The sequence below is a fragment of the Gavia stellata genome, chromosome 1, assembly GCF_030936135.1.
Source record: "Gavia stellata isolate bGavSte3 chromosome 1, bGavSte3.hap2, whole genome shotgun sequence".
Lineage (NCBI taxonomy): Eukaryota > Metazoa > Chordata > Aves > Gaviiformes > Gaviidae > Gavia > Gavia stellata.
The window spans coordinates 98,656,906-98,670,984 of NC_082594.1; positions in this window are offsets into that span (position 1 = coordinate 98,656,906).

Below are 14,079 nucleotides of genomic sequence, written 5' to 3' on the forward strand. Positions count from 1 at the left end.
TATCTCAGTCCCCCCTCTATAGCTTAAAATCCTCTCCAAAAAGCAGACTTTGCTTGACATGATGTTAGAGAAGGGAGAACTAGGAGACTTTTTATTTTCTTGTTCAACTTTTCTTTATGTAAAAGTTTTGTTGAGATATTTTCTATAGGCTACTGAAGAAATTGGAGCCTTTTGATGTGATGTTTTCCAGAGAAAGTGATTTCCAAAGAGAATGATTTAAAGAAAAAAACGCAAACTGTTTTTTCAAAGCTAGATTTTTTTTAACCTCCCGTTGCCAAAAACAAGATCTGTTTAACTCAAACACTTGGGAAAATGAATTAGGAGAGACACTTTTTTGGCTTGAAAAAACCTCCTGTTCTTTTAATTTTTTGGTTGAATTAAGTTTACAGTTTCTAATTTGAGCAGATGTCAAAACAGGATGATCAGAAACAATGTAAGTTATGCTTTCAGTGTGTAAGACAAGTTTAGAAAAAAGCAGATTAATTCCACTCTTGTTATTCAGTCTTTCTTTTTAATAAAACAATACAATTTTTTGTAGTAGATATTCCTGTCTCCTTCTCAGTTTTGAGCAGCAATAAAAGATGACTGAACTACTCTAATTTCTTTATAGGTATTCATTTTACAGTTCCCTTATCTTTCTCCATACGTCACCTTTCTTTAATATTTCAGTATAAACTTTTTATCTTTCTATTAATGAATCATAAGATTTTTCTTCCTTGAATGAGGACTCAGTGCTTTATCTGCAACAAACATACATTCCCCATTCACTGGCTACCAGATTCTTTTGAGATTTTCTATTGCTACAGGAAATGATTTACTGAAAATAATGTTTCCAACAGTAATCCCTTCCATTGCCTCTCCCATTCTGTACCTGCCTTTCAATTTAGTGGAATGAACACTTCCTACAGATTTTTAATTTAAAGTAAATATCACCCAGAAACAATTTTCCATCCTTTTTACATTATTATTTGTATTCATTGGGCTGTTTTCAGAGTTATTAATGTACTGGTTTTAGCATATGGCCTCCTAAACATGGATGTGTTTCCTTCAGAAAGAGGTTATACAGCAAGCTTTAGCCATCCTTATAATGAATATAAGGATGAAATGCAAAAATAGTATAGTAAGGCCACCAGGAAAAACAAAATAAAAATAAAAAGAAGGATCTTGCAAGACAAACTTGTGACATCTGGGAAACTGAGACTTAAGGAGTCTGACAAAAAAAAGTGACAACTTTTTGAAATATTTTAGTGCAAGGGCTATATCTTACCACATACCTAGAAGGTTTTTTTAGCTGGGGGTACAGTGTAGATCAGTGTGCACACACAGATACACAGGCTAACAAAGATACCTACAGTAAGCAGCAGAGTAAATCGGCATGCGTGGATTTCTGGGGCTACCCAGCTGGACCTGAAAAAGGTTAGATAGGTCGGTGCAACCCTTCACTGTGCCATGCAGGCATAGTGATTTCTTTGTGTACTGAGCCTTGACAACATTGGATGAAAGAAAGAAAGGAGGAGAGGAAAAAAAGAGCTGCAATTTTTAAGTGCCTTTCTGAAACTGGCCAGAATCCACATGTGAAACGTGACACCTGGATGACATGCTGATACTGAAAGTCTGATAACATCCCTCCCACCAGAGCTTCCCCTGCATTTGTCATCGGGACAATATTGCTTTCCTTGAACCTTACCTTTGGACGTTTGCTTGCCTGTGTGTCAGAAATCTCCCCTGGCACAACAGGAAGCATTGTGCTGCACAACCACACCTGCGTGAAGCACCAACCTGCTGATGGTCCTGAAGAGGAGTTGCCTCATTTTTCTCTAACGATCCTGGCTTTGCATCTCGAGGGGTAATAACAAAATCCACCATCCAACCCAAAGCGCAAAGCTGCGGCGCTGAACCCACACAGCTCTTGCATTTATTCACTCTGTGTCCAGCCAGAGGAGCGCAGGGACTTCTGCCTGACATATCCTGTGACTTCAGGATATTTGGGTAAACTACACAGTCTCTGGGTTGTACATTTATTAACTCTAGCTGTCTTCTCAGAAAAAAAAGAAGCGATGCAAAGCTTATGATGCTACACAGGAATACTGCCTACTAGACCGTGTTGCTGAATGCTGCCCCCACACAATACATACTTTAAAAAATGTGTTCCAATTTAAATGCTGTCTCTCAGTCATCTCCCTTTAGAGAGGAAATAATACTAATGTCTTTTCTTTTTCCCCACCCCAGAAAACAACAGATCCTATTCCTGGCAACCTTGTTTAACCACACATACTTTAGACTCTTACACAGCCCTCTCACATGCAACTATTAAAAGGAATGAAGATAACAGTCAAAAATTGCATGGTTACTTTGAGAAGAAGGAAAAGAGAAACTTCTACCTGTGTAGCGTCCTGTAGCAAGGAGAAGCAGTAACTTGTTTTCAGCTCCTTCTGGTCCTTTTTTATTTACAGGCTCCACCTACACACTGTGACAAGAATCAGGAGAAATGAAACGAATTCTGATATGAAAAGGGGCTTGCTTCATGATACCTCTGGAAATAATAATGCAATGTGGGTTTTTTTTTCCCTTTCATTTCCTTATACGTTAGCCAACTTTCCTCCTGTTTAGCAGACAACAGAAACGAAACTCCTCACGATCAGAGCTGGCCGCCTCATCCCTTGGCTGTACTGCACGGCAGGGTGATGGGGCAAATGGCAGAGGTACTTGGAAATGTTGCCCATGAGCAACGACCCCCCTTTCTTCCCCCAAAAGTCAGTTCACTGAGTCAGCTCACTCATACGTGGGGTGAAACCAGCTGGGTGGAGCAGAGACTGGGCAAGATGCTGTGACCGGCTCCCACCAGGGCTGCTCGCCGGGGGTGCTGGCCCCGCGCCATGTGGGGGACCCTTTCAGCCTCCTCACCCCTTCATGCAAAAAACAAGGGGGTAAGGGCCCCCTCCATAGGAGAGGGAGTATTTTTTCCACCTCACAGTGAGACTTTCCAGCCCAGCCAGGGTGGCAAGCCGTGCCACAGCTCACCTGGGCTGTGCCTTTGCTGTTGGAGGCTGCAGGTACGGCTGAGGTTGCTGAACGTGGGTGACAAGAAAGCAAAGTGACACACGGTGTGATTTATCAGTGTTATGCACTGCTTCAGGGCAGTCAAGGTCTTGAGCTGTTTCTCAGGTCCTTGCACCATTTTCTCGACGTTACTGGGTCAGGATGCTCCCTATCCTGCTGTCTTTCTTTGCTCTCCTGCCCTCATTTTTTATGTTTTTATAGGCTCTAAGCTGTTAAGCAAAATCAGCTTGCTTTGTCCAGTCATGGGTTTTGCAAGCCTGATGCAGGATCAGCCCTCATGTCTCACTCCCTCTGGTTTTGACTGCTGCCTGGATCAGCTGCTTTCAGTTCCTGGTGGTTTTGGTGGGTTTCAAACTGCCTTACTCTAGTCTCTGGGTCCGACCGAACAGTAGTCACAGTGTTCATCAAAGCCAGCAGTAAGTAAACCAATCCCACAAACAACTACTAGAAAAAAGAACACACCCCCAAAAAACCCCCACACAACAAAACATCCTGCCAAAATACATTAAATAACCCGAACAAATAGAAGCTACCAAAAAATAAGGGGAAAGAGGAAAAAATGAAGAAAAATATCCAAACTGGTGTGAAACTGAAAGGAAAGCCAAACCCTTAAGCTGCTTAAAAATTGCTTGACTCAGGAAGATAAACATAAATTAGCAAGGATAAACATAAACTGGCGCTCATTTCAAGTCTCTGCTCTTCTGCTGCCTCTTGAGCTCCAACCATGCAGAAGCTGGCTGGAGCAAGTAGTAACTGTGTTTCTATATGAAAAAGAGAAGTTGACTGGGGCATCATTTCAGTGTAGGGGGCAGCTAGTAGGAAAGTGCGGTGTCCGAGTGGTGTCAGCCTAGAATAGAAAACTCCATCATTCCCCATGGAGTGAGTGAGCAATGACCAGATGAGGTACTTTCAAAGTCTTTGGAATTAATATCAAGTGTGCGGAAACATATTTTAGGTTGTGTAAATTCCTTCAAAGAGAGGGACCATTTCCTCAATTTATATAAGGCAGTGTGGCTAAGAATTGAAACTGTTATCTAGAGTATTAAACCTATTTGTTCAAGGGATATTGAAATCTGTTAATGATCATTATGCTGATGATGTCTAAACAGTTGCCAGGTATTGACATCTGGATATTCACAAGTGGTGATATTTTTCCCTTTCCCTTCCTTTCTCTGACAATGAGAAAGGAATACAAGACCGTTATCTGTTACAGATAAGGCAAATAAAGTCAGTTCCTCACAGCTGTTTAGCACTTTAGTGCTACAATTTGGGGGGGTGGGGTGGGGGGGTGGTGTGTGTGTGTGTGGCAGTCTGAAGGATAAAATACCGCATGTAGTGTACATGACTGCTCATGAACTGTTTAGGTGGAACTAGGTTTGCATGTGCTTACTCCATTTCTGTTCCTTTAATCTTGTTACACTAAAAATTACTGAGATGAGCTCCCTAATTCATGTAAATCAGCACTTGCAACAGGAAAATAAATGGTAGCAGAGGGTCTGGCAGAATAGTGTTGGGGAATTTTTATTGTACCCCTTGAGGTGAATTAAACACATTTGAGCTTAAATAAAAAAAGATTTAATGAACAATGTATTGAGCAGAGGCCTAGTGCCAGAAGTGGTTCTACAAGGACTATGAAAAGATGTGGCACAGGCTGTTTCCTTATACACACTTGCACCTGTACCCATCACGTGAGCATCAGCACGGGGCACCTCAGCCCCATGGTCCATCCCCCAGCATCAGCTCTGCTGCCCAAAGGTGTCCCCTGAGCTCTCCCAGTGCACCGTTGCTACAAGACAATGGTGTGGCATTTCTTATCTCATCACCTAGGGAAACTTCACTCCCTTACAAGGAGCAGTCCTGTCTCTGGCATCCCTGCTTCCAGCCAGGGTAACACCTTCTTGTCCTCTATGCGAGATCATTCCTTGGTCACGAATCACCATTGCTGAGCAGTTACAATCTGAATTTCCCCTTCCATGGCATACTAGCAAAACAGGTTATGAACTGAATTGATGCTGTCTCTTTGCTATGAAACGTGTCTGTAGCTGAAGCTGTTTGAGCTTCACTCCAGCAAAACAAACAGACAGACACCAAGCAGTGGACTGGGAAAGAAGGGAATCTTGGGAATAAACACAGGGATAACTGTGTAAGGAAATGTGCAAGGCCAGTTTCATGTCTGAATTCCATCAGTCGTGTCTTACAAATGTTCAAGTACTTCAGGAACAGCCTTTTTATAAGGAACATGATCCCTGACTGATGTATATATGTTTCAATGATGTTTTGTGGCTAAATTATATCTATGTGAAACAATACCTTACCTTGTAAATCTCTAAATGCAAATTCCTCTGTGGGAAATCCCTGGGATATTACACAATAGTTGCAGCAGCATTAGAAAATGACTGTTCTAGTGAGATATGCATAAACAACGAATCTCTTATGCTCTGCTGAGCTGGGTGAGGAAGCCTCCCTTTCCTTAGTTTTACTGCATCCCTAATGGAGCTAGAGCCAGCTTTGACAGCTAAGGGATGTGTTGCATCCCTGCCAAGGTCCCCTGCAAGAAAAACTGTGGGAAATTATATCATAGAATAACCCTTGAGTCCTTCATTTTGGTACAGTGCTATAAAAGTGTTAAGAGAACAACAACAAAATAAAACCTCCCTTTTTTTCCATGGGGAGGAGAGGAGCGGGGCGCACAGTGTGGTGCTGGGCTGGGCTCCCGTATCAGGGGAATGTTACACTTCGATCTAGAAGGGGAGCGCTGTGGGCAGCAGCAGGGAAATTTTCTTTCGCTTCTTTCTTGAAGTACCCCAGGTGTTTGGGGAAGTGCAGTGTCCCAGAACAAGGTTATTCTGCATCGAAGTCTCACCAGTCCTCAGCCTCTCCTCTGGATGGGGTTCTCAGCAGCATCAGTTGGAGCTGTACGTGGACATGGGTTTTGTGACAGGGAAGCCCATCGGGACCTGAACTTTCTGTGCTCCCAGCCCATTTCTCTGACATGACATGAAACAGGACCCCAGTATCCTAGAGAAGAGGAATGAAAAAGCCTTCAGTTTGTTCATATGAGCTGTCAGAGGTGGGACTGTCAGTAAAGCAGGAGATATCACTCTAAAGCAGTTGCTGGGTACATGCAGAGGTGCCCTCAGGCCAGCACTGTAGTTGATGAAGTGACCAGGGATGTGTGGAGTCCTGGTAAATTTTGAGGTCCAGACACTTTACACGTCCCTAAAAATCATTGTTTATTTGTGCAGAAGAAGCTTCGAGTCTACAGGACTTTTCAGCCAATGAAATCACCCTGCATGCCTGACTGAACCTTGCAACCCTCTTGTGATGACTAGAGGACAGTATACCTTGTGTACCTGATATAAAAAGCTACCTCAATGAGTAACTAACAACAACCACTCAGGAGGAACTCCTCATTTAGCATAGGTGTGACCCCTGCAAGAGGTCCTTTCTTCTCCTGCGACAGCGAGCCTTTCACCACGCTTGAAAGACCAATTGATCAGCCCAAATTTTAGATCGAACGTGCACAGTGCCCAGAGAAGTGGCCCTCAGAAAAAGCCCTGCAGTCTAACCCTTTTCTGCCCCAGCTTGAGGCATCTGCTGCTTCCACACATCTGAGCCATCACCTCTTTGCACTGCGCATTGAATATCCCGGTCTTCTCCTATATGATATACTGGAGTGTCCCTGAGCACAAGTGCCAGCACAAGTGATGCTCTACTGGTACAGAATTACAAATGTTGTATTGGGCTGTAACAGCTGTTTGCCAAACAACTCCTCCTCCTCAGCCAACACTGGGTACTGTAGTGGTGGTCCTGCACATAGGGAGACTAGCTACTGAAAGCAGCAGTTAAGCACCTGGTTTTATCAATAGGGGATTATTTTTCTTTTCAATATCAGAAAGCAGAAATTACCTTGTGTGGGAAGGAAAGCTAGCCCTGCAGTGAACTCATCAACAGCTTGTGACCCCTCAGAGCAGAAGAGGACCTGGCTTTGCCAGCAATTGCATGGACCAGAGATGGTTGTTGGGTGAAAGCTCAGTCCTAACAGCCCTGTCTGTATTGCTTTTCCTAGAGACTGCAGGAAGGATTCACTTTATCAGCTTTTCACCCCAAGCCTCCTGCAGTACTGAGGCACACAGAGGCAGCAGTGTTTTGTCCAAGGGTGCATTTTGCTTCAGCTCCATGACTTCTGACTTGCTTTTGAAGCAAATCTCAGGATCGTCCCCAGCTATGGCATTCTGCTTCGTGTCACAGGGAAGACTCAGTGCATCCAAGCTGGATTGCTTTTGGACAAAAGCCAGCCAGCAGATGTGCTCCAGGAGTGCACCTAATGCACCTCAGTCAGTCTCAGGTGTACAGCCCCTGAGAGCAAACAGAAGGTTGTCTGAAGAAACCTCCTCCTCCCTCAGGAGCTGTGTGGAGTGAGGCCATGGGGGCTTTGGCAAGGAGTATTTTTCCCCACAGACCCGCTCCCGTTGGTCTATGCTGAGGGAGCCAGACGCGGCCTGAGCGAGCTGGAGGGGAACCAGGGCAGTATCTGCCATCCCAGGGACCGGCAAACCCAAGTGGGGTTCTCAGCTGTGCCAGCCTGTGGGTAGCTTTGGCCCCCAACCCTGTCTGTCAAACTGAGCTACCAGGTTGTAAAATAGGTCTAACTATAACATACTTGCACATGCACATATATGATGGTAAAGAGCACTGTGCGTTTTAAGTGAAGGAGATTAAAAGCCTGATCAGAAAATCCCGTGTCAGGAGAAAGCACTTACCACAATAAATGTTAGATTCCTCGATCTTCAATACTGGGCAACTGCAGAGCAATTATGGGAGCTGTCTTTGGTTATAAAAGACAGACTCATGAGGAGTCACACAGCAGTGGCCTCCAAAGGGGAGGTGAACATTTGTTTTTCATTCTTTATGCAGAAGGGGGTTGCTTTCGTTTTGCTTTGAAAACATCAGCTACAGTGGCCAAGGGAGTGAGAGGTTATTTTCCGTTCTGATTTTTTTTTCTAGCTTATCTGAATAAATACCCCTGCAGATACACTGAGTATTGGGTCTCCTGTCCCTAGACCAGGATTTAATGACTGCTAGTGGAAAGTGTATTTAGCCAAGCATGAATAGCCACTGAATTCAGGTCCCCTGCCTCCCAGATGCCAGGGACCGTGAGATCAGCTGTGGGAGACCAGCTGCAAGATGCTGAACCCAGCGAGAGTCAAAAAGGGCTCTGGCTGGGAAGATGGTGTATTTATAAGAGTAAAAGTTAAAGCATCCTGGTCTTTGAAGAGATCTTCTGTGTACGGGGGCCAGTCCCTGCAGAGCCACAATTTGCTCCCCGGAGAACAGGAGAGAGCGAGCAAATGAGGGCTGTGAGGTTAGCACGGAGAAAGACCGCTGTGTGCCATCATCTCTGAGTGGAGGGAAACAACTTAATTCTGTAGACAGGGCTGTTATTCTGGGAACAAGGAGACTTTGATTAGGATTGTGTGAAAGGATTTTCTTCTGAACACAGGCTTGGGTTTTGTAGCCCCAGGAGGCTCTTATTTTAGGGCTCGCTCTGTGCTTTTTCTTTCTCGGTTCCATTTAACCTCTCAAACTTTTCTCATTCTCTTTCCCTCCCTTACTGTCGAAAGAAGGAGCAGGAGAGATTGCTTTCTTGCTTATAGTATCCCAGGGATCCTGCCATCATCAGGTGAAAGCCTCTGATCACCGAGACGGTCCCGAATCCATGTACACGTGTGCGACAGAGCGAGCGGGAAGCCTGGCTCCCCTGACAGAGAGCGGCAGTTTATGCTGAAGCTGAGCTCTGGGCAAACATGGGCCAAGCCACAGGGCCTGCCCATTTCAGCAGCAGTCTGCTCTCTCTTCCTCCTACCATTTCTCCGTCTCCTGCTCAATGGAGTTAATTTTCCTCAAAATTGCTTCCACATTGCTGCTTGGAAAAACCCTACGGCAATTAGGTCATTCTTCCATGCAAATATGGGGTAGGTCAGTGAGGTTTAGTTGTATGCGAGACCCTGTAAGCCCATTTGCTATTCCTAAATGATTTGCACATCAGAAAATGTTGGAAATCCCCTGGCATTGCTGGCTACCCTTGCAGAACAAAATAGCTTGGACAACGAGGGTTACAGACCATCCCTCTGTATTATGTATTTGGGGGAGGAGTGAGGAAGGGTCTAGACTGCTATAGATAAGAAACTGAAAAGGATGGCACCTAGGCTGCCAAAATTACTCTCATGGCCTCATTGTCATTATTTTCTCTAGGAGAGGAGAGGGTTGTGAGGGGGCTGAGGAGTGAAGGGATTCCTAAACAGCCTCTCAATTGCACTTGCCAAGTCATATCTCTAAACAAATCAGTGGGTAAAGTCCCCATGTGAACGTGGAGAAGATGCATACTCAGGGCATGCATATACACCCATGATCCTGACAGTAATAACTTTACACAGACAGAGACACCCTGTATGAAATAGAACACTTCCGAGTCTGTAAAAAATCAATTTATATGGCTCCAGCTTCAAAGGAAGGCAAATACCTGCAGGGCCATTTTGTATACCCTCATGTTCTGCTCCTATAGCTTACGTGGAGAACAGGCAAGATTTTGTCGCAGGCAAGAGGTTTGGTTCACTCAAAAAGCAGGGAGAGGAATACCTCAGTTGGGAAGTGAAAAGGGAGACATGATAAAAGGGCCTGAGAAGTTGTCTCTTGCAGCTCTTAGCTGGTAGTAGAAGAGGCACAAATTTCTACTCCTGCTGGATCACCAGGGAGAAAGTGCACTGCAAGCAGGAGCTGGAGCACTCTTTCATTCAAACTCTTGTTTATGGGCAAAAAGTGAGCACACCAATTGATTGTTAGCATAACGGAAATCTTAACAGACTAACTCAAGAATCGCTATTACATGATCTAATTATTGTAGAGAAACAAAGAACAATAATGCAGGTTGTGTGCTTAAATACAGAAAAAGTCATATAATAATATGTCAATAATAGCAATAATAGTCAATAATAGCAATAATATAATTAAAATTGTAACACACGCTTCTTAGCTCACTCCTCCACTGCTTCTCTGGGTCCTAAGGTCAATGGTTTCATGCTGGTGGTGTTGATGGTGGGACATTAGAGTTTGTTGTCAGCACCTGGAGTCCTTCACAGGGAGGAATATGATGTTCATATCGATGTTTTTTTCTTCCTCTCTTCTTTTCTTTATTTTTTTCCTCTCTTCCTCCTTCCACTTAGGATCACATATGTATGTTCACCAACACATATTTACACATTTCTCTTTCTTCATTGGTTTGCAGCTCCAGGTTACATCTGAATTTACTGTATACAGTGCCATTTACACATTAGATAATATTTCCTTGCCCTCTTTGCTCCCCCTAAAACCAGTTCTGTCCAGCTCCAGATCTGCAGGTTGGGGTTTTTGGTTTGTTTTTTTTGACTGACCATTAGTGAGTTGGCTGGGGAACACGTTCCTGTTTGCCACCTCTGCTACAGAGCCAGGCACATTCAGCGGAGGAGGGTACAGCTGGTGGTGGCAGTGGTTATAAACGGTGGGATTCGCAGCACTTTCTGTTAAAACCTCAACTATTTGCAAGTAACCAGGAAAAAATTAATTACTCTGTTAATCAGAGCACAGTGAAACATGTGAAGAGCTGTAGGAAAAATCAGGAAAGCTGAAGACATAAAATAAAATGCTATAGCCTTTAGTAAATAGCACAATTCAGATCTCAGAGGACCTAGATGAATCTTACCTTTTATATCACTATACCATTTCCTGGAGCAGCTGATAATCAGGGCTAACACTTTTACCAGCTGGAGCAGCAGTGCTTCTCTATGCTTAAATGCTTTTTCAGATGGAGTAATATTAGGGCTGGTATATTTCCAATTTTTCCTTTTTTTAAAATGACAAAGCATAACTATAGGCATAAAAAGGAAACAAGAGCAACAGACTAAAATTATGATCAATGAACAATTCAAACTAGAAGAAATTATTTACTGCTAGGACAATGCTTAACAAGAACTAGTAAAATAAATTACGGAAAAGCCTGTTATTTTTTGTGTTCTTAAGAACCATGCTTCTCCAGGACTGATTAAGGCTCAAGTTCTTCAGTAAACTGCAGAGCTAATTGCATGCTACTGTGGTAAGTGCTATTGCTGGAAGCTTTGCTGTGCTACAATGCCAGAAAGCCACTAGCAGATGAGAAAGTTCAGGGGCTGGCTTGAAACCAACTTTGGCAGCGATCGAGGTGCAGCAGCATGAGGCTCAGCATTGACTACATTAGTCTGTCGAGCTCCATATTGCTACGGCTAGTTTCTGCGACTTACCCAAATCAGCTAGCTTAGAGCTGAAACTAAATGGATAGCAACAGTTTATCTTTGTTAACTATGCTTTTATATCTCCACCTAATGGCTTGAAAAGTTTCTGAGTGGAAATTAATTTGTGAATTGTAGAATCCCTTTTCTTGTATGTCCCTTTCCTTTTACTTGAAAATTATTGATTGTGTTTCTAGATTTCCTTTTCAAGGAAATTACTGAGTCCCCAGCAGAGCAGGCAATAATTTATTGCAGAAGTGACTTACCCTTAGGGCTGAAGGTTTCTTGTGGAAGGACCAAATCCATTCAAGCTGCCTTGTGCCTGCAGTGGGCAGGAATACCTCACATTGCACAGGAATCTTCCTCGTGAATGTGGAGGAGTTGAGGGTGGAGGAGGAGTGGTCTTTCTCTTCCATTCTTCTTATAAGGGGGATTTTCAACAATCAGCAGTCAAAAGACTGCTGATTTGGGGCTGCTGAGCTCCCCTTCATCTGCTGCAAGGAATGCTTGCTTAGCTGATGAGTGGCGATGTGGCAAGTAGAGACTTCAGCAATTAACTAAACACCCAGAGATGTGGACCACTGTGATGGACACGAGTCTCTCAGAAAGCAGAGCTTTGCTCCTGGGCTCCAGTTCTATCCCATAAGTTATCAGAAGGAAAATCAGAAACTAGCTGTACATGGTGTTTTCTGTTCTGGATGCAAAATCCAGATATATGTAAGGTCTAATTCTTCCACTTCTAGTCCTTGCAGGCAATGAAATCTGATTAGGTAGCACAATGCCATTCAGTGAACCAGGATGGGAGAAAAACTGGAATTTATAGTCAGATGTGACCTCAAAGCAGTGATAACCCTTTGGAAAGTCTTTCTTCAAGACCTCATTCCTCTCTTCCAAGTCCAGGTTGTCATAGACCTCCTGGTCTGGGGGAGAAGGTACAAGTTCAGTCTCATTCCTGAGAACTCTGGTAGGAAATGCCCAGGAGATAGAAAGCAGATAAATAGAAGCACAACCACACAAGATTTACATCAGAAGTACAAGGTTGAAATGCGTATTGCTTTTGGCTGAAATAGAACTATTAAAAAAGTATTTTTTTATTATTTTTAATGAGACCTGCAATGGAGACTGGGCCAGCCTAAAGCATCTATCTCTATGCTCTTGTCTTTGGAAGAGGGAAAAAGTCATGTTAAAGCTGCTAGTGTAAAGTTTGTATTTGAAGGGGGAAGAATCTACATTTTCTATGCTGCTGAAAATTGCCCCATAAAGAAAAAAAAACAACACAAAAAACCCAGCAGACAAGTGAAATCAAAACTTCAGAGTCCCAGGAAATGAGGTGCTGCTGCTGCTCAAACATTATTAAAACCACCCATCTTAATCCCCTGAATTCTAGTCATTGCTCAGCATTTCACTTGCAGCTAAGAAGAGATCAGAGATATGACACTCATACATTACTTCCTACCAGGCATTATGTGTAAGTAAAAGCATCAGCTTCCCTTTGCTCTTCTGAGCGGATTGCAGTCAGTGGGAGTTTTGCTTTAAGTACACCCTGCCTGCGAAAGGGCACCTTTCACTGAAGAACTTTTCCTTTCTTGTATTTTTCTTTAAAACATAGTGGAAACTTCCCACTTTGAGGTAGATGACATTACACAAAGAACCTAAAGAAACAGTTACCACTGAGAAACTGAAAATGTTACCTATTATTTGATCAATATTTCCTACCGCTGCCATCAAATTGGACTGCCAGGGATCCAGGGATTTTTAAGAGACATGTCAAGACCCTGAAATGCTTTTCATTCTCTTAAACAGAGAAAAAAAAAAGGACCTCCTTTGTTCTTTATGGAATTGGTTGTCATGTTCACACTGGAGGGAAAAGCGGGAACGATAGCTACTTTTTCTAATTGCTTCTGTCTAAAACGTCTACCTTAAATGGTCAGGGGATATGAGGGACCTGCTTGAACACTTCTTCTGAGGAATGCCAACCAGCAGCCTGGTGCTGGTGGGGATATTTGAAATGAGAGCCTGCCACTGGCAAAGCACAGGAAAGGAATATCTGGCACGTTAGAGGCCAAGCTGCTGGCTTCCCTCCCAGCTGCAAGCGAAAGGCAGGGTGACATCCACCTGTGTCTGTGGCTTTCAGTGCCTGTCCAGGACAGGTAACTGCAGAGGTCGGGTACTTCCACACACAGATGCAGAGGCTCTGGAAAGACACCGCTGCCACCTGCCGTGCCATTTTGCTTTTAAATACACAAACCCAAGCCCTGAGTAATGCTACTGCCTAAAGCTCATGTTATCCCATTGGATTTGCCTACTAGGGTTAGAAAAAGATGAATTGCTCTGCAGGTTTTAACCTTAGTTTGTGGTGGTGATCCCGCATGCTGTACTAACCACCCAGAAGTATTTCACTAGGCATGGCAAAGACCACAGCACCTACCTGGCCCAGGAGAGCACAGCAAATTGTTTCCCACCCACTGCGTGTGGATGGCAGTGTCACCTGGCATCGACAGCATTGACCTCCACCCCTGGAGTTTGCCTGCGGTCTAGAGCACATGACGGAGAAGGTAAGGAAGGACATCTGCATAAGGGATCCTACACCCTATGGCCTCACCCCCAAATAAAATGAAATGTTTCATTTCCTGGTATTTTGATTATTTTTAAACGCAAAGCTATTTCACATTTGCCCAGATAAATGTTTCACAATTACAGTTCCATGAAAAAGCTTTTC